At 40.4% G+C, this 21,571-nt stretch overlaps 1 long non-coding RNA gene across 2 annotated transcripts in view; it reads right to left on the bottom strand.

The window, feature by feature from the left end:
- Positions 1 to 10,650, bottom strand: part of LOC142083277 (uncharacterized) — a 62,960-nt gene extending 52,310 nt beyond the window's left edge. For both annotated transcript variants that reach the window (XR_012674007.1, XR_012674008.1), the window contains exons 1-3: positions 10,453 to 10,650; positions 9,472 to 9,530; positions 4,465 to 4,527 (exon numbers count right to left, since the gene is read on the bottom strand). This is a non-coding gene — a long non-coding RNA (uncharacterized LOC142083277). The remainder of the gene's footprint in view (positions 1 to 4,464; positions 4,528 to 9,471; positions 9,531 to 10,452) is intronic.
- Between the last annotated feature and the right edge of the window lie 10,921 nt (positions 10,651 to 21,571).

The following is a 21,571-nucleotide window of genomic DNA, read 5'->3' as shown; positions in this document are numbered from 1 at the left end:
TTAAAGGGCAGAAATAGAGAAAATTCTCTCTGCAAGAGTCATCCAACAAATTAAGTAGTAAATTGCTTTATGGAACATGTATAGCTCCACCAACCAGTCCAAGACCTCTGCTGCCCTATTTTCAAATAGACCTCCAAATTTGTGTTCACCTGATTGCATTGCAGCTTTTTTCAAGGCGGGTGACATTCACTTCTGTGCACCAAAGGGGTTATTGGCCTTCTTAAGACTTAAGACAAATATTACATGAACACTATTCTGGACTTCCCCATGGCCCTAAAAAGCCTGGAGCACGTTTTAATGACCCAATTTCCTTTGTGCCTTTACAAAGGTGTCTGGTTTTCTTTAAATCTTGCCGGTTTGTTTTCTTATCACAAAGCCTTCCCTATGGACATGTTATCACCGGCAAGCGTTGCAGGATGGAGCAGGTTGTAATTTCTTACATTTATGCTCCCTGCTTTAATCAGAATGGCATTTATATAAACCCCTCTTGCTAGAATTTATCCTGCCTTTCTAGAGCTCTCTGATCTACAGGCTGAATCACTCTGAAATCGTGTGTGCTGCACGTTCCCTTTCCTCCTGCGCAGGCTTGCAGGAAGATCACGGTATGAATCCACGCCCCCTCTGTGGTCAGTGTAACCAGAGGGGACCCCACTGTGCACAGGATTCCAACCACACATGACCCTTCCTTTATACAGCAGTCCAGCAGTCGAGCAGTTTGCAGGTTGCTGCTGCCCACTTAGCTGCATTTTTCAGTTTGTGCTAGTTCACAGTGGCGGTACTGGGTGCCCCTCTCTGACCATCACCAGGCTTTTTTGAGATGTTACCTACCAATCTATACTGCAGCTCCTGTTACTGCAGTGTCTCAACATTTACTGGCTTTATCCCCACACTCTGTAAGACTGGAAAATAAAAGGGGAACAGCGTGGGCACAGAGAGAGAAATAATTGCACTGCCACACAGAGGTCTCGGGCAGAACAAGGCAGGGGGGCAGGTGTCTGGCGTTTCAAACCAGCATCCATCTCACTTCATCCTATTTCTCAGGACTGTTTGCAGCACAAATCATGTAGTTCTACAAAGGACACACAAAGATTAGAAAAACAGAGGGAAATATATGTCTCTGTGTGAATGGCATGGAGATTAGGAGCTGACTTGCGTCTGAAGGGACAGAGTTTCAGCTGGTATAAATGGGCCTGGTTTTATTGACATCAGTGAAGCTACATTATTTACACCAGCTTAGGATCTAGCTCAGAGGCTTCAACAACTGAACATTTCCAGCCAAACAAAAAGGAGGCTGCCAGGAGACTTGTTTATGGCTTAAAAATAATGAGCGGGATCCCACAAGGATCTAGGTAGCAATTTGTTAAGCTGTGAGGGCAAGACCTAGGGGCAAATCTGGGGCTGAAAAGCATTTCCATCCAAAGACTGCTACCACACCAAATAAGCTACCTAGCAACACAGACAGACTCCCTGGTGCTAATGAATTTAAACATAGCATAGATACATTACCACCTATGGCTCCTTCCCTCCAAATCACCCAGATGAGCCCCAACTCAATAAAATGAAGACAACAAATGTTTCTGAATCTGAAGCTGCATCCAGTGTTCAATGTTTTACCATTTTTACCCTGAAGTTCATTGCAAACTGTGCCTACTGACTCACTTCCACAATTTCTTTCTCTCAGAACAGGATCCTCTTGTCAGTCTTTTCACCTCGCTCCTGCTCTGCTCTGCATCACCAGCTTTGACATGCAGCAGCATGTTGGTACAAAGAGAGAAAAAGGAGGAGACCTAACAAGAAATCATTTCTCTTTTGACCTGAGATTGTAAAACTTAGGGAGCATTCTGGCACTGCGTAAGGTTAATATTACACCAAATAACATATCGCAGCAAGTATAAAGCACTATCTTTTTTTCTGTCTGTGCACTGAGTGGGCTGAGAGTTTTTATTTCATACTTCATTTACACCTTGCTGAGTGATGCCGTAGAAATGGCACAAGTTTCATCTCCTCCCACTTCTGCAGCAGCACAATACATGTAACAGCAGCAGCTCCCACACTGCGCACTGGAAGCTCGGGCCGGATGCCGATCACAGGTTCGTATCTACTTCTCCTGCGTGACATTCTGAGATGCTAGAAAACATCTTTTATTTTCTTATTAAAGCTTGTTGCAGAACTAACAGCTGACTGAAAAGCAGCTTGAGAATTTTAATCACGTAAACTGAAAACACTGAGGTTTTCCCCAGAAGCTCTTCATAAGGAAAAATGGGAGAGCAAATTTACATAAAATCTGTTTAGGAAAATGCTGAAATGAAGAGGACAAGCATTTGGATGTAAGACAGAGAGTCTCAAGCACGTAGAAAGGGGTAAAGTTGTATACCCTTTGTTTATCAGTATTGGTTCACTGAAAATGTAACAAATACAACATCTGAAAATCTAGAAACTTTCCAGAGGACTCAGAGAAAACTCATGCCAAACAAGGTCAGAGGACTGTTAAGAACAGCCAGTGCCGCTCACAAAAAGTAAACATAGAGGACTCAAGTCCTGAGTGGGCCCAAGAGTCCTGCAAGGTGCTCAAGGCCATCGCTTTGGTTGACAGTTTCAAAGGCAGCCGATAAATCAAACGAGGTAATGAAAGGACACTGCTCTTAGGCCAAACTGTTCTTCAGTCTGAAACCTTCAGAAAGCTGGCAAGATGGCCCACGAGGTTAGTAATGAGCTCAGAACTCTTTTCGTTTGAAATAATCAGTTTGAAACTGGTTGATGTTGGTAGTGACTGCGTACTGCTACTTCTGCCAGCTCCGAGGTGTTCCAGATTTGCTCACGGTCCGGTTTGTCCATCAGTACAGATGCATTTCTCACGAGTTACCAGGGCAAACTTCATGAATTAACACTCAACTAGCAGTTGCACTGAAGTGACCAAGAGCTGCAGCTGCATATTATTTGAATAACTCTTACTCCCATAGCCTGTCTACGTGAAACATTTTCTTTCACAAACAAAACTTTCACACTGCCATTCCACTGTGGCAGAGGGGAGCATAACAGGACCACCATTTCAAACATATATGACAGTGAACCTTGTCTGTTATGAGCGGGAGGGCTGACATATCAGCCTGTGTACATTACAGTGAGATGGTGTTTGTAGAGATAAGTAGCAGAGATAGAAGCTCTGTGAACATTTGAGGGATTCTGGAAAAATGTGACTGTCATGAATAGAATCACAATAAAAATCTCAGTGTTTGCATAAGCGGATTATCTATCCACATAAAAAGTATTCTCTAGGTAAAATTGTTGCATTTTAGTTAGGTATATTTTTTCTTTTAAACTTTTATTTATTCTAAATTCACAAAAAAAACCAGTAGTTTTTTGAACTAAAAACCCTAAAATTTCCTCAATTAAAAAATGGCAGGCATTTTGACTAAAAACTTTTTTCTAACAATTCCTTATGTTGGGAAATTCATCAAAACTGGACATGAAGTTCTGATTTCAACAAATAGTAATATGAGGGGAAAAAAAATCAACTCTTTGTCAAAATATTACCAGCTCAGTATAGATATTAGCCACATAAGTAAATTTTGTTGCCCCTCCAAATTATAGTTGAAGTATATTTGCAAGATACTGCAAACGATTGTATCTAATAAACAAATGAAGAAGATATAGGGAATTTGTTACCAGGCAAACATGCTGCAGATTTAGGAGTCCTACATCCTACAGGAGCCCTAAGTTTAGTTTTCAGAACAAAGCATTCTAAAGACTAATGATTCCATCACATTCGTATCACTATTTTTTCAGCATATAACTATATAGTTTGTCTGTAGCGTTCTTTCTTGCAGAGCATCAGGACCCACACGTGCACAGCAACGCTCCCACCCTCGGCATGCTGCAGGGACAGCCATGTTTCTTTCATGTCTGCAGTGAGAGGTATCTTATGGATCTCATCACTGTGGTCCAAAAAAGCCCAAGAGCTGCTTTGATATACGGAGCTGGAGTCTCTTGCCTGTAAAAGAGCCCTCCTGCACTTTAAGCCACATGCATGAAAATGCCCTGAAACTTGAACTGCCTAAATCAAAGCCAGACAGCTGACAAATCTAGCACAGAACCTGAAAAAGTGGATTGCATATTCATGAAAATTTGAGAGGCTGATATGTCTGCATCTGGATTAGTCCAGCTCTAAAGACTAAAAAGAGTCATCAGAATTCCCAGGGCTGCAAACAGAGAAATCCTATCGACACATATCCCATGGATTCGGAAGCAGAAGCTGCTACTCAGATAACAGGGCCTTTGCCTCCAGGACAGCCAGGGATTCCACGTCACTCACTCATTGCCCCACCAAATCCCACCTGCATGGCTCTCACGTGAGCACGCAGAATATCTGACAATTAAAGAAGAACCTCCCTGTAAGAGTAAATGGCAGCTGGTCACGTTCCCACTGCCAGAACAGACTGGGAAACGAATTGCACAGAAACTCACCAGATAGAAGAACTCAAGGAGGCGTCAGATGAGCAGGCTGGCAAGGACAGTAAACTTAGGACACTAAGTGAATCAAAACAGAAAAACACATGTAAAGTGGTAAAGGGAAAAACATCCATGGAGAACACCATAAAACATTTAAATGGTTAGCTGATGTGGAAAAACCACTGTTATACTCCCATGACTCTTCAGTCTTTATGGAAATATTGATCACAGCAAGCCCTTTGGAGTTTGATATTTTTATGCAAAAAGAGTTCACAAAAACCTTTGAAAATAGAGGTTTAAGCATCCTGGATTAGATACGCTGAATGAACAGTCCTGTAACTCTGTCAGATGCTAAGGGCATAGTCAAACGCAGAGTTGAATGGCCAGAGGTTTAGGCTACTGAATTTACACAAAAATTGAAAGTGAGCATGCCAAAGTTGCTTTAACTTTCAAATCCTCCCGTATCCATTAGCTGTAAAGAAGAACTTGACTTTTTGGACATTTTCACACTACTGCAAAAGCATTTGGAAAGGTAGTGGTTGATATTCTTGATGTTCTGAGATCCAAAGCCTTCCAGAACTATTCTCCTTTCTCCTTTCAACATGAGATCAATGGGAACATAGAGGATAGGTTTACCTTACAACACACACTAACATTAAAAGCCACCAATTAATTTATTAGGCAAGGTGGCAGGGAAGGATGCTGCAAAGTTGCTTGATTTTGACAAAAAATTATTTGACAAATTAAGAGCAAATACCTTGGGCAAGAGGGATCAGCTGAATTAGAAGATACCACAATATGTGAGCTTTGACATCGGTTCCAGCGTTTGGGTTTCTGATTTATTCCATTTTGTAATCCTTTTTGGTCGTCTTATGTGTTTGTACCTTTTCCACCATAAATTATCTTTACTCAATTCCAAATAAAAGTAAAAAGCAGAAGTAGCAAAACTCTGCTTAACTCCAACTAATTTGGGGAGCATGGGAAACATCCAATTTTCATGTGTTCTTTCCTAAACTAAGCTCAGTGATTAAGGTAAAGAATACATTGTAAATGGACTGAAACACAAAGGTCCTTTTAGTAGCAGGAGAATGATGCAAATATGCTTCCTGTGCACACAAAATCCATTGAAAGTGTCATAGAAAAATAAAGAACTGTATGGAAAGGCTGAAATTGCACAATAATATCTAAGAACTGCGCAAATGTAGACGGTCTGTGCTCTCAAAGAATGTTGCTGTTTACAAATTCTCCCGGTAATGTCTGCTGTCTTGCATTTATGACATTCTCATATCCTTGATGTGTTTAAGCACAAAAACAAAAGAAATATATTGCATAGGAAATATCATTATATAATTGTATGTAGAGCTGACTTAAAAAAAAAAACCTTGACAGAAATAGGCATTTTCCCATGAAAATCTTCAGTTTATTCCAAAGCCATTTTTGTCATCAATAACAACGAGGTTTCAACAAGATGTTTTGAACAGCTAGTTTTGTCTTAGCTAATCATCACCTCTTCCCACACCCAGGAACAGCCAGCAATGGATGGGAAGGAGATCTGAAGTTATGATGTTACCATCTGTGCCAGAAAAAATCGTTTGGGAATGTATTAACCAGAATTGCAATAGCTGTAAATGACTTGTAGGCTTATAATTTCGCTGTTTTATTTCACAATTTTGAAATTAAAAGCATGTACTTAAAAAAAAAAAGATGCACGTACTGGCTGAATGGCACATACGCACACATGTGTGTTCTTGCTTCTGCAGTCTTACTCATCCTGTTAATACGTTTGAAGTCAGAAAATACACAAAGAGTAACAATGCAATAAAACTAGCATTATGACCTGCATTGTATTTACAAAAGAATAGCATGTCTACAGTTTTTGCAAATCAATGACTTTCTTTTCTTATAAAGAAAAGTGTCTTTTTCCTATATAATGTGTCTTTTTATCTCAAAAGAGATACTCATTACTTTCATAGCATAAATGACTTGAAAACACAACTAGATCCCTGGACTACAATTTTGGGGTCACTGGCATAAAACATTTCTTCCATCTTCCTAGCAGTAATTTTCTGAAAGCTATTACTAAAATGAGAACAATTATATACAGTTTTAAAGCATTTGTACATAAGAAAACTGCTTATCAGTGTCTAGACACTGTCTTCCATAAAATTCATGGATCCACATGTTGCCTCCGAATGCTGGGTTTAGCCTTTGGATCTTTTTAGCTGACAGATGTGCATAATCTCAAACCATTGGTTAGCTCCCTCGTAGATAAATAGCTCTTCAGATATGTGTGCCAAAACTATTCCAGCTGAGGGAGCAAATTCAGTTCATTAAATTTCCTCCAGATCTGGATGTTTTAAGCAGCAGCTTAGTAAGGACAAAAACTCTTCCTCTAGTCCAACTTTATTCCTCTTGCTTGATCCAGAATTCGGTTCTATTTTGTTCCAGGGGTCAACAATGTCACAAATGTTTGAGTTCAGGCTTACAACTCTGAGGGCTTTGTTTATAAGAATCTAAAATAGAGTTTAGCTCATAATATTTACCTTTTCTTGTTGGAACAACTGTTAGGCTGGATAAATAACAATTTTGAAGTAATATAATCAATGAACTATAACAGAGTAAATGATGCAAAGCAACAGTTATATGGAAGAGCCACACAGTGGGAGATGACAAGGTATTTTGTTCTATGACAATCAGATTATAATAACTCTGAAGACTGTAAAGGTTTATTTTGTTCCCTGCTCAGGTTCACATTTCAAAAACATAAACTCACACAGAAGACTGTTTGTGCATGAAAGCAAATTCTGTACATGATTATGCTCACATCAAAAAATAATTAACATCAAGCGCTCCCCTTGTCAGATATTGAAGTGCTGCTTAAAATTAGAAATTCAGAAAAGGCTTCTTTTTTGAGGCAATGATTTTTACATTAAATCTAAGAAAACTAATGATTATAAATAAATAAAATTTCAGTTGTAACATAAAGGCTTGATTTTCACTATTGAGGACTGAAGTAACATTAACAGCAGATTAAGTTTCTCAATAGGTGACTAGGCTTATGATTAAACTTCTTTTGGTTTTGGTTGACTTCCAGCGCTGGCATGCAACAAGCATGCTCCAACAGAGGTACAGATGCATGAAATTAAATGCTTCCAGTTCATCTGCTCCGTTGCCCCAGAGAGGGAAGACCCTTCCCAGCAGTAGGTGCAACCTTGCACCATTTGCTTCTGGGGAAGCAGCCCCAGCACAGGTTTTGGTTGAGGGCACCAATGGGTGGCCTGGCTCCACTCCACTCTCTCCCTTTGCAGACGTAGCCTGGCTTCTCGTGGCAAAGGCGTAAGAGCGAGCCAGGTGGCACACAGGGGAGCGATCTGGGTGGGGTGGGGGGCAAGATAGTTCGTTACCTGCTGTTGCAAAGGAGGCTGAAGGCTGCTTGTGGTGAAGGCAGCTGGGGACTGGCTCTGATCCTACTGCAACACCAAAAGAGATGCAGGGAGAGGCCCTCCAGCTGCAGCAGGGCCCTGCTGCAGGGCCCAAGGCAGGAGGGGTGACCTACGCTGGTGCACGCACCCCAGATTAGGTGCCCAGTTCACTGGCATTGCCCCAGGGCACTCAAAAGAAGCTTAAGGGGAACGAAAAGGGAATGAGAATCTGATCAGCGATGACTGAGACTGAACACATATGGGATCTGAACAAAAAGCTGCCTTTTCATATAAACATCCTAACTTCAATTCAGCAGACGGGTACAGCTTCTTCACAAGCCTGATGGGGATCTGGTTATTGTTGATAACCCCATCTCTGGGGCAGCAGAGAGCAGGCTTCTGGCCACCCCTGCAAATTACCACCTGTTGACTTTACTCCTCTCCGTGGCTCAGGGAAAATTCAAGGAATCATTTTGTCTCTGTCCCACAAGTCAGGGCACAGATCTAGACTCAGCGTGAGTCTTTGGAATTTGTGACTGCTGAATTCAGGAAATCTGGTTCCAGCAATTACAGATATTATTATAATAAGGAAACAAAAATGCCTTTTCCTGCCGTGGTATGGTTCTGATTAAGGTCTTCCCTCCAAAATCCTTCCCTACTTCCATACACTTTCTATCATGCACATGCACTCATTAAAAAAGCACATTCAAAAATCAGAATTTTGTAAATCTCTGAAACAAATCCAGCCCTACCGAGTCTCCTCTACTCTGCTGCCAGCTCAACAACAACTAACAGTCTACTCATCGGTGGTGGACCCAGGGTAGAACAGACCTCCCACTATAAGCAGAGCCTTGAAATAAATGTTTATCGTTTAAAGAGAGAAAATAAATGACTTCAAAATGTTTTTCACCAGCCAGGCTCAGTGTGTCATCCAACTCGTATAAAAATGGATGTTTCTACACAATTACTTGTACTCTGGACTCAACCGCTTCATCTAATAATTGATGCCTCCCACTCGCACACGTTTGCATTAGTTCTTCAGCCTCTTCTACTAGTTAAATTGTAAAAATTACGTGTGTGAATATGTAGGAGTAGACATACACATATACATCCAGGACAAGAATGTTTTCAGAATAAATGATTTGGCCCTAAAGGAAATGAATTAGTTGGGCGGATAATTCATAATTCAAATATCTCTAGAACCCCTGAGAAAAACAACATCAGAGATAATACATGTGAGTGAAATGCCTTTTTTCAAGCATTATTTCTCAAAACTCATATAGCCTGCTTAACTAGAAAAGAATAAAATGTCTAAGGCATATTTCACTTAATCCACTGAAAAGGCTCATACCATAAAAAGCAGTGTTTTTATTTTCCAAGCAGCTCCACAGACAATTACCTTAGTCTCATTTTGGAAAGTCACATCTTCTAAAAATCCAGGATCTGGAAATACGAGGGCACGGAAGGGGTTTTCATAATAACAATCGCTTTTCCTTACATTCATCCTTGATACGACTTTCATCTACACCAGTATATTAACCCCTCCATGAGACATTTCTCCCTCTGAATTCAGATACTGAAGCATTATATAAGCACTCACCCTGTTTCCAGAGCACGGGTAAACAGCTTGCTTGCAGACACAGTCCATTTAAAACAGAGCTGAAAGTGCCAAGTGAAATTACTAAATTTGTGTTCCACAAGTTTCACATTCAAAGAACACAATTAGTCGACAGCCACCATTAAGACAAATGCATAAAACTAATGTTTTTAATTTAGTTTTGCCCATTGGTCTTACCTATCACTATTACTGAATATTTTATAACGTAAAAGCAGTAAGTGTGCCAGGCATTGTGTAAGTATTGTGCAGATGTATTAATTAGCAGCCAGCCTCTACCCTGAACAGTATCTATATGCTGCAACAGACAAGGCAGACAAAAGGCAGAATCAATGCAAGAGCACGAGGTGAGGAAATGATGCTTGAAGGTTAAATTTCCCGATCCAGGAATGCTACTTTAGGAACTGAAGTCAGCACCTTCATCCCTATTGATGATTACCAAACTGTTTTCACCGAGGATTTATCTCCACGCGTTCATAGACCGCGATACGGCAAAGCACTCATTCAAAGACAAATCACAAGTTTGCTATCGCACCGGGGTGAATCATCAGGCCTGACGAGGAGGCTGATGAGCACTCACTCCACGCACTGCCACGCGCACTCACGCAGTCATCCTCTGACATCGGTTTCAGCGCTTAGATTTTAGCATGGTTGAAGTTACACCTGCGAGACTGAAAGGTTTCAGGTTTTGCAGTTGTCTCAGGAGGACCACGAGGCAGAAGTGAAGCGGGCTGAATTCTGCAGGAGTGCTTTCCTACTTGGGGTCCAGAAGGAAGGCTGTACGCTCCCGCAGACCCTGCGGGCGGCATTACCGCTTGCCCCTTCTGCTGGCAACGCTGCGCCCCTGGGGGGCACCGGAGCGCCCCCGCCCCGCGGCGCCCCTGGGGGCGGCCGTCGGCGGGTCACAGAGCCAGAGCCGGCGGGTTTGTTTCCCCGCACCCCCCTCCCTCCACCTGCACCGAATACCTGTTGGCACGGTCCGCACTTTGCCTCAGCTAAACGGTGGCAAAATATTATTCATCCAGCCAAAGAAAACTATATTTTTTAATCTTGTTTCCGCTCCTTGGTGCCTGAATTTTGGAAGTGCCGGAGGAAGGGGTGCAGCGAGCCCTTCCTGGGGCCGGGGCCGGGGCCGGGGCCGAGGCCGGGGCCGGGGCCGGGGCCGGGGCCGGGGCCGGGGCCGGGGCCGGGGCCGGGGCCGGGGCGGCGGGAGCGCGGCTGGGCGCGGTACGAGGGGTCACAGCGCCATCTCGTGGCCGCCGGTGAGACTGCAGCCTGCGCCCCGCGCGGGTGGGCACGGCCCCGCCTGCCGCCGGGAGCCGGCGCGCGGCAAGTACCGCTCCCCTTGCAACATGTGTTTTGGAGCTGAACTTGAGAGTCGGGGAATTTTTAATCCCAGTTATCCTGCGAAACCTCTTTGTGAGACTTTAAATGCTAAGACTGTACTTATAAAAATGTATGCATAGTATGTAATTCTAAAGTTTGTGGGGTTTTTTCCTCCATTTCTGATTAAATCTATTCCATTTTCCATTTTTTTTCATTTACTTTTAGCTATGTTGTAATTTTATGAATATATTTTGCTGTCTGGTCTAAGAAAACGCAAGATTTTTGGTTTTATGTATGTGAAGACAGCATATGCTAAGCTATAAAAACACCAGTTTGTGTTGTCAAAAAAGTTTCCTTTGTCTTTGATGGTAAAGTGTTTCTGAATTATAAAAGCTGCTTTTAATTTTTATCAAGCAATGTGTATCTTAATTTTCAAACTAAATTTCATTTAATACCAACAAGTAGCTAAGATTAGGATTATATACCAGCAACAATTAATCACCTTGTGACTATGATTTTGTAATGGTGCAGCAAGGACATACAGGCCTGGAACAAGGAGAAGAGTCACGGCTTGAATGCTAGGCAGTTGCTTGGGGATAAGGGTAACACAGTAAGGCCACTTTCAATGTGACTGGAGCATGTTTTGATGCACCACATAATATATCTTGAAGGTGCAGTGTTTGCTGATTCCGTCACCTCAGGCTTCTCTGTACTTTGTGAGTTCAGAAGATGTGGGTTCCTGCTGGTGAACCTGGTTCTGAGTACCACACGCTCATATGCAAACAGAGTAGACATGACTGAGTCAGGACAAAGCAGAAGCAGAGGCTTGTAGTGTCCAGTGTAACTTCTCCCCATTATAGCCCTTCTGCTATGGAGAGTGCCCCAGACGCAGCCTTACTTCAGGGAATATAGTTCTTGATAGGGGAGGGGGTGCAAGACCAATTTGGTTAAAGCACCAAAGATGCAGACAAGGTGAGGCAGAGCACTAGGCTCTAGTTCATCCTCAGCATCATGGGCCACACTGTTGGCTGGTGGGAAAGATTGAATTCACACAAGCATCATGTAATTTTGTTTTTAGTGTTCTCAAAGCATCGTTTTCTTCAAGAAACATTGTTAAACCTCCACTTGACAGAAAACTGGGAAAAATCATGGTACCTGTTTATCGGAACCGACAGTGCCGTTGGCAGACTGGTAGGTTTCCAGCTCCTCAGGAGGTACCCAGCCTACTAATGACCTGCACAAAGACTCACTCAGTGACTTGCCAGAGCAGTTCTTTTGCTACCCAATAGCCATGCTCATTCAAGACCAGTCAGCAGGAAAAAAAGGTTGGCTGTCTTTGAGGAAATGATAAAATATAAGGAGCTGGAGAATTTGATAAAGCATTGAAGGGTTCACAAGGAAGGGAAAAAATAAAAAAGATTTGACTCAGAACTTTCCTGCATATTCCCTAGGCAATGAACCCTGGCATATTTGAAATGACTAACCCCTGAGCACCAGGAGCACCTACTATCTCAGAGACAGATTTGTTAAATTTCCCAGACAACAAGCATTGAGGTGTACATAACTTTTAACGAGATGGACAAACTGGACTCAGCGTGGGAAGGCAGGCAGCCCGGCATGTACCAGCTGTATAATCACAGGACTGCAAAAAAGAAAACGTGGCCTGTAATGTACATACTGCATCATTACTGGTATTAAAGCATTAATGAGGTAAAAACCTCTTTGGTTCCTCTTCACCAGGAAACACTGCTTTACTCCAACCAAAAATTAAGACTCATCAGATTTATCAACTAAAAAAGAGGATTTTTCACAGAAATTTCTACCTTGGAAATTCCCTCTTTTTTGCTGAAATATTTCGCTGAAAAGCATATAAATGCTTTGGATTAGCTAAAGGAAAGAACTGATAATCTGGTAAAATAAAAACATTGTTGCCACTAAATCTACATATATATATAAAAAAATATATACATACATGCATAGTAGACAGACATACGTATATCTAATTCATTTTTATTTATGTCGTTTAGGTACTGTAGTTGTGCAAGCCTATCACTGGCATATTTGATTCACATTAACAGCAAAGACTGCAAGAGCAGCATGGTATGGTTAGCACACTCATCAAGCTGCGAGGAGTCTCGAGTTCCCAATCTTTCTCCTTACATGTTGCTGTATTCTAAGCCGTGTGAAATGTATGATATTGTATGAAATTTGATGTCACACTCTCAGTCAGATGCAGAATAAAAATTCTTATGTTTCTAGGAGTTTTGCACAGTGTCCCCAATGCTAAATGAATTTTGAGAGTTGAGAGCACAAACTGCTACAGGATGAGCTAAAGAACTGGTCTTGCTAGTTTAATTCTAGAACAAACTTGCATCCTCAGTGGATCGATAGAGAGGTGATCATGTAAGGCACCCTGTCAAACGAGTTTCACAGACAAGTTATTTGTAGATGATTTTCGAAGATAAATTCGAGGATATAGCAATCTACTCCTTGGCAGTTCACAAATGAAAGACACAAAAATAGCAAGCTAAATATGTTGACTATGCTATTTGTGGGCCTTATTATCCCTGTGGTAATGTCATTCAGTTACAGAGGTGTACTATATATATATTTTTTATATATATATGTGCAAATTACATATATGTGCATTTATGTTCTTGCCCACACTTTTGTATCACAAAATACTTCGAGATCACTGCACCTATCCTTTTTTACCAATATGATGTCCTTAGAGGAAATGTAGGCATCTCCCTATAGTCTTTTATCTCACTGAATGCATACATGTCTGAAAGCTTTTCAGGATTAGGGCCAATATGCCATTTTAACAGCAATGTGCAATCACACATGGCAAGTAGATCAGCAACTGAATGCTATAATGGCCTTTTGAGCAAGGGGCTGACTCAGCCTCTTCCACAGCCTGTCGTACAGGGTTTGCTGTCCAACTCCGTATCCCCCGTTCTGGTGCACCATTCCAGTGGTGACAGGTTTCTGGGTGACTGTTCTGTGGCTCATGATCAGCTGGAGGCTGGCAGAAGGAAGTGCAAAGAAGCTCTGCTCTGCAAATAACAGGCTGCAAAGAGAAGCCGACGTGAACAGAGAGTGTAAATAAGATGGGGAGGAGGAGAATGTCTGCCAAAAACAACATCAGGCTTTAAAGGCCTGGTTTCACTGCTAAAAAGTCCAAGCCCTAGCTTCTCCACCTCTAACCGAATCAAACTCAGTCACAGCTGATCCCTCTTACTCCATTCTTTCCCACACATGAATCTCTAAAAAAGGTTATCCCATATCTCTGTGAAGCTTTTAACAAAAGAATAGTGAATGTGATTTGAAGCAAGCTGAGAAACACCATGTTGCTAATACCACTGCCACTGTCATTCCCAGCATACAGGGCAGTGCCTCGTGGTTAGTAACATGTTGCTAGAAGGAAATATGGATGAGCCAACAATGTTCCGTGGAATAATCCAGGATTTTAGGGGTTGCTCTCTTTTGAAATGCCCTGAAAACTTTGCTTTTGTTTATTTTTTGAAGGGGATGTGCACTGTTTATGCAACCAGACAAGAACTCGATCCTGGAAACAGACACAAGGAGAACATGATATATACAGCAGAATCTGCTGTAGTACCCTACCAAGCTCTGGAACATCAGTATAAGTTGCAACAGATCCCATTTACTACCTTTAGTAGACTTTTCATGTAGTAGGGATCCTAATTGTTCGAATTAGCTCTAGGTGAGATTTTGGCATATCATCTATGTGACTGAGAAGGTTCTCTAATTTGTTTGGATAGTTCCCAGGCTTCCAAAAAAGCTCTTGCACATATGTTTATGAAACACCAAGAAATAGAAATATTGCATGACACCGTGTTTACTTCCCATTGCAGACATCTAGAGGAGCCTAGCTGGGCTAAAAAGGGCTAAAAAAAGAGCACTACAACTTCAGCCTGAAATGCTGAAGGGAAGCATGGAACACTCAGTGCCACTGTGACTGTGGGAGGAGCTGGTGCAGAGAAATCTGCTGGCATGGCAGGAAGGGAGGGGGGAACAGCAAAACCTAGAGAGTTTCAGTGGAAAGAGATGCCATGGAACTGGGTACTGAATTTTTTTGTAATGCCAACAAGCAAGTCTGAAGTCCAGAAACAAGAGCATGTGATGGTTCCAATGCAGGAGCTAGCAGGGATCACTGCGCTGATCCCCTGGGGACAAAGTTCACATGCCTTTCAACAAGTTGAAGATTCCCTGGCTACCAAATTTAGTATTAAGAATTCTTCATATCATTTTTTCCTCAAATGCTTCTGGAAAGCTATTAGAGCCTGCAGATCTAGGCAGTCACCCTTCACTCCACGCCTGGATTGCTCTGCACCTACACGGAGACTTTGAAAGGGAAAGGAGAACAAGAGGGCAAATGAGGACTCAGATATTGTAACCATTGATGTGGTCTGCCACTTTTTCTGCTGCTTTAGTAATTTTATATTTCTGCCTATTTTAGTATTGTTCTGCACTTTTGGCTTTGACTGCTTGAAAACTGTTTGTGCTAAATAGAACACTATTTTTATGGTATTCTACTTACGCTTTTTTATTGTGACTATTTTTACGTAACAACAGATGTCATTCCTAATTTCCTTAGCTTTCTTGGACTTTGAGGGTTGTATCATCTACAGAGATGCTTTCTGTTTTTGCAGATTGATAGAACGGTTCATCAATATCCTCATTCTACTTCAGGAAGCTTCTGAGAACACAGCAGGCACCAGGCAGCACTGTACAGTGTTTTGCAAGACTGATAGCTAAACAATTTGCAGTGTCCTCTGGTCTTCAGTCTTTCAGATAAGGTCTTCATTCTCATTCCTCAATTGCTGCAAGTATAAATCAGTGCTCTGGGCAGCCATATATTGATTGTCCAGACACGATTTCATCAGCCACAGCAGAAGAGAGCTCAGTCCTTCAAAATAAACTGTGACTACCCATGCCTAATGCTTAGGTTATTAGAAGGAAATGGGTTTGTAACCAATGCAGAAGGTAACTGCTTCATCTCAGAGCTACAGAGTAAGAGAAAACATGCCACTGTTTGGATCAAGTTAAGATTCATGAAGATGGGATTCAAGCACCACGGACAAAAATCCAGAAAACACATGATGGACGATGAGAAGCAGGGCTTGACACACATCATGAATACGACTGTGGATCAGGCTAGCTTGCACAGTCTGAGTTCACAGGACAAGCCACAGAATACAGCCACCCTTGTTACTACAGATAGGCAAAGGAACCATCTGAAACACGTGGCAAAAGTCTTCCAGATCACTTAAAAGAAAGCTGAGATTTTTAAAAGTTTCCACATTCATAGTGCCTATTTCTCATAGACTTGTTTTTCAACCAAGGGATATTTTCTTTTGGGCGTTTTGTTGTTTTTCCTCCCTCGTAAAGGTAATGTTACTTTAAAACCCACTGTGATTCTCTCACTTTTGCATATTCTGTCTGCTGAATTTCCATGAAATGTAGCAGGATATAATGAAACCTATTACCATTTAGAGACAATATTGAGCAGACGAGCAAAAGGTGACAAGTTATCGTTATTGCATTGCTATGTTACTCACTCATGCCAATTAGTCTTTGCTGGATTCATTTGGTGCAATAACACAAAGTGCATGGCATGGAACACATGAAACCTATCTCTTAGACACAGTTCAGGAAGTCCTTATTATTTTCCTAATAACATTTCAGATAATGTCATGAACATCTTTATTAGTAGCATCTCAGAGATGGAGCATATAAATGATTTTGCTTTGAATCTTGTGCAGTTATTCCTAAATTCCTTTTATTTTGAAGAAAGAGGGATTCAGAAAATAAGAAGGAATGCTATACTGAGTTGATTGCAAGGTGATAGAGTGTTCATGAATATCACCCATTGTGTCAAATGACTCACACATCTGTCAGGTGTGCTGCATTAGCCCACAGAAAGCCTCTCGTACATGTTGTGTCCTATTAAAAAAAAATTGCTTTGTCTCTTGATGTCAATCATGCTGATGGATGGGCCCAAGGTGTTAATGAGTAAGCTTTAAAAAATATTTATGCTCTGCCAAATCTCTGCATCACAGCAGTAGGCACTAAGCTAGGCAGTTGGAAGTAACAGAATATTTAGAAAGGACAGCTCTTCTTCTGACTCATTAAAAAAAAGCATGTTTTTAAGCTCTCTCTACCAATTCTCTTGAGCCCTTTGTGTTTTTTTATAAACATGATTTAACAACATTGTATCAGTTTACCTAAAACAGATTAACTCCAAGTGACTTTGATACTTCTTCAGTTACACTTGCCTTTACATTTTGCTAAGTGTAAAGTCTAAAATCAATGAGCCAAATTCTTGAGTTACTCCAGATTTTTTTCTGGGTAACTAAGACAGACATCTTAACACATTCTGTTTAGTACGTGTCATGCAACACTTTCAATTTTGTTCTGCCGTGGAAATAATATAACACAAGAGTCACTAACTGTGAGATACAAGAATTGTCGTTTGGGGGGAATCAAGTGTGACTCGCAGTTTCTCAGAATTAAACCCAGAAGAGACTGCTTTGACTGCCCTGTTGGATTTCCTCCAGAGCGGAGCCCAGCATGCTTCCCACGTTACTTTCTACTGACAGCATACCTTCCAAAGAAGTGTACCGTCTTGCCTTCAAGGTTGCAGATTGTGGTGCACTCTCTCAATAATTTGTTCTGATGATTACTGACTCCAACTAAAAAACAGTTTTCCCAGCCTCAATCTATTAAACTAAAATTCTAGCGATCGGATCATTTATGCCTTTGTTTGTTTCTCTAAAAAACATCTACTCACAATTACCTAAACACTGGAGACGGGTAAAGTGGTGGTAATTTTTTAGTTTGTGTGAAATGTCTCTTTTTCAGAATAGAGTTTTAAATTACTTCGTTTTGACCAACTCTATAGGAATTTTTTTCTTAAAAGTTTTCACGAGAAGAAGTACTCTTAAGTGCTTACTAAAATATAATCTATTTCAATAATTGTCATCCAACTGTGAAACCATCGAAAGTGATAACAGAACAGTCACTTTTTTCATTAATTCTGCACTACACTTAATTTTTTAAAAATCCTGTGCTGTGGATAAACTAAGCATCCATTTACAAAACATATACTGAATAAAGATCCTGGTGAGCTTCAGTAAGTTTTTTCATGGCACTAGGTTTCTGTAGAACCTTTGACTAAAAGAGAATCTCAGCTAAACCCAGTACTGGCTTTCTTGCAGTTTTCTTATTAGTGAAGCAATGAAATATACATGTTATATGTGGTTGGGCTGAGTCACATATGTCATAACATACAGCATTGTTCAGTGCAGATGTGATCAGAAAGAAATCACATTTTCAAGAATGCTTAGAGTTTAATGTAGATAGATCACTGTAAGAATTTTAAAAAATATAGTTGCAGAAAAAGTATTTATAAAATAATTTATTTTTCATTCTGGTGTCTACAACCTGTGTTATCTAGGAAACTTGACTATAGAGATTCCTTTTCAGCCTTAAAAATTATAAAGGGACTGATTAGAACTGGACACCAAATATTTCTTCCATTCCTGGAAGAAAATTCAGATTTAGAGAAAATTTCTCAGTCTGACTCTGGATGAAAAAAGTCAAAGCCCTGAAAACATCTAAAAAACAATGAACTGAAAACAAACTCAGCATAAGTCCATCATAGCGTTTGATTGTTTTATTTGTATTTCAGTTTATTTTCTCTTCTTACTATATTTAGCTTAAAATTATAAATAAAACAGCTCTTGAAATTGGAAATGATATTTTAATTTTAAAAATTAACATAGAGCATTTCACTAACATTAGACTTATTCCTGGAAGCTGAAAGTGAAAAATGTATTTTAAAAATATTTTCCTATCAGTAGTGTCTTGTTTCAGTGAATCATGGTTTTCCAACAAAAAAAAAGAACACTAAATGCATTTTTCACCCTTTCTTCCAACAAAAAAGTTCAGGTTTTCAGTCTCATTTTTGTAATATTAACTATTTTAATATGTTACCAAATGGAGTAGATTAGTTTTTCCTCTGAAGAGCATATGTTAATGCCAAGCCCTGGGTTGATTGACAGCAATGATAATCAAAGATGCCACCTAAACTGCTTTTCTATTCTTATTGCTAGTGTATTTCCCAGAGGACTCAAACCAAAGACTCAAGCTACACACCAGCATTAGCAAGACTGAAAGAAGCACTGAAAATGTTTCTGAGCAGATCCTCAACTAGTGAAACTTGGCACTGCTCCACTGACTTCTTGTTTTCACTCCTTCTCCTTCTGTCTCGTTTGTGCTTATGTGTGGGCTGCTGCCCTGCCTTAGACATTTTTTGAGGAACAGACTCACAGCAAGCAAAGCAGATAGATTAAATGGGTAGAAACTTTTGAGCAACCTACAAGAGATAGAACAACAACCTAAAAATAAAACTAGTTACAAAATAATCGTATTTATTTGTGCCAGAACACTGGATAAATTGTCAGCTGGTATAAACAAGGATAGGTCTATCGCTGGAAGTGGAGCTAGACCAAGTGACATCAAATTACGATCTACTTTTATTGACTCCAAAGGAGCTACACCAGCTAATGAGGATCTTGCCCATTTTATTAAATTAATCAAACTTATGTGCTACTGCGTGTATGACAGTTTTGTTCCGAGAAGAGATGAGAAATCTCTCTGAAACTAAAGAGACCTCATTCTCCCCTTTGTAACGCTGTTGTAAATCATCAGTAGTACAGCTTTAAACAATGTCAGCATAAAACTGATAGGGATGAGATCATAAATACCACCACAAGCAAAACAAGAATTTCCCAGACTTAAGCAAAAAGATCAGGACTTATCTATGCTTTTAAAAGCTATGGCATGAGAATCTGTAACACCAACTTACTAGCAACCTCTAATTTTTAGCTGTAATGAAAAGATGGTATTTTTCTGTTGAGAGAGAGAAAGGGAGATCTCCAAGAACCAGCAATCATGTCACTGTGGTTTCATTACCCAGTGTATGTCTAAGACAAAGTTGTTTTAACTTTGCTCCCAAAACTGACCCTCTCTCTGTGAGCAATAACAGTGTTGGACTAATGAGGGTGGATGTTTGTTCTCTTTTCTGTAATCTGAATTCTAATCATTGGCACAGGTGATTTTGTGAACTGTGTGCCCGCAAGTAAATAAGAGAAATTAAGAAAGCTTGTGGTGTACAAAATGTGAAAGATTTTGAACTAAAAGTTCTCTGTCACTATACTTCTTATTTTTGACTTGTCTTCAATCTGATTTTAAAACTAGTTCTTGCACTAGGGCATCTTCTGTTTCTGGTCTTTGCTATTTAAAAGTTACAAATAAAATGAAGTTGAAAGCAAGGAGCAATCTCTGAGAAAGAAGAAAGGAACATAGTCTAAAGGCTAAGGTAAGGTATATGTTCAAAACCAGTAAATCCTGTTGCAAAAAAAAATGATAAATGCAGGAAAAAATTAAGCACGTGCTATTTAAATGTTGGATTTGACTGGATCCTTGGGGCCCTGCTGCTTGGCCCTTTCTTTAAGAATCACAGATGTGGTTCGAATTGGGCAAGAGGCTCAGCTAGAGTTTCAGTAAGCCCAGACTCCCCATGATCCAGTGTCTTTACTCCGAGCTGAGAGAAAAAGCAGGATGGTAGACCCTGGTCTGAAGAGTACAGAATGTTATTCTAGATGTTGGGAATCAGTATCAGCTATTTGCTGTTCCAGTGGGGTATTTCTTTGTTTCATGCAGAATTTCTCAGCCTAGTCAGTAAGATGAAAGGGGTAAGTGTGTTAGTTTTTCTATCAGCATTGGGTGTCTTGGAATCATAGTGTCACAAGCATTAAATTATCATCAGAATTAACTGAGTTTAAATGGTCCTAAACCAAACCTTAGTCTCAGCTTTGGTTGCTCAAGTGTTCAGGAACTTGAGGTTCATTCCAGATAACCAGAAATTCCTTAACGGGCAGAGTATAAGGAAGTTGCCTCTTACTCATGCACAGAAATGGAATTTGACTCCCCAGCTTGCTGCAGTTGAAATGAAGAGATCTCTATATCATAGTGGTTTAAACCTACTAAATATAGGATGTAACTGTTCTGTGTAGCAGATGTTATACCAATAGGCAAGCTGTATGACAAGATTGAGTCACTTGGAGGGTGAAGATCTAATTGCAGTTGGTCATGCTGTAGATACTTAAGAAATCCATAAGAATGGTAAAACCAGAAAGGCAGATGAGCAGAAGGGAGGGAATATATCACTGCGTACATCAGTAGAACTGGGCATTTTACTGGGCTGCAGTGGAAACTATTTGTTTCATCACAGTGTTGTGGGACAGGGGACAGACAGCTACTGAGCTCCCTTGCATCCAATTCTGTAATAATGATCTTAGAAAACTAAACATTAGTAATTTAAATAAATCAGTCAAAGGGATGCAGGGTATTTTCTATGATCCAATGTTTTCTAAGGCAAATATGATATCCTTCAGTTTCATTTGGGACTTCGAAATAGGAAAGTAAACTGAATTTTGAGATAACTGACTTGGTGGAGGGAATAGACTGGATGTGAGGAAACCCAAAGTATCTGGTTAAAACCATTATAGTATGATAGCCTTCAATTATTGAACAAGGTGTCCAGTATCTTGATAGAGTAAAAATCTGTGTAAACTATGTCTATTTAATCTTGCCCCAAAGAACTCCAATTAGTAACCTATGATAATAAGCTCTGAAGTCTGTATTCATGCTCTTGGTACATCTTATA

The sequence above is a fragment of the Calonectris borealis genome, chromosome 5 (genome assembly GCF_964195595.1).
Source record: "Calonectris borealis chromosome 5, bCalBor7.hap1.2, whole genome shotgun sequence".
Classification (NCBI taxonomy): Eukaryota; Metazoa; Chordata; class Aves; order Procellariiformes; family Procellariidae; genus Calonectris; species Calonectris borealis.
The sequence above is the reverse complement of the archived record's forward strand: the minus strand, read 5'-3'. Positions and strand labels throughout refer to the sequence as shown.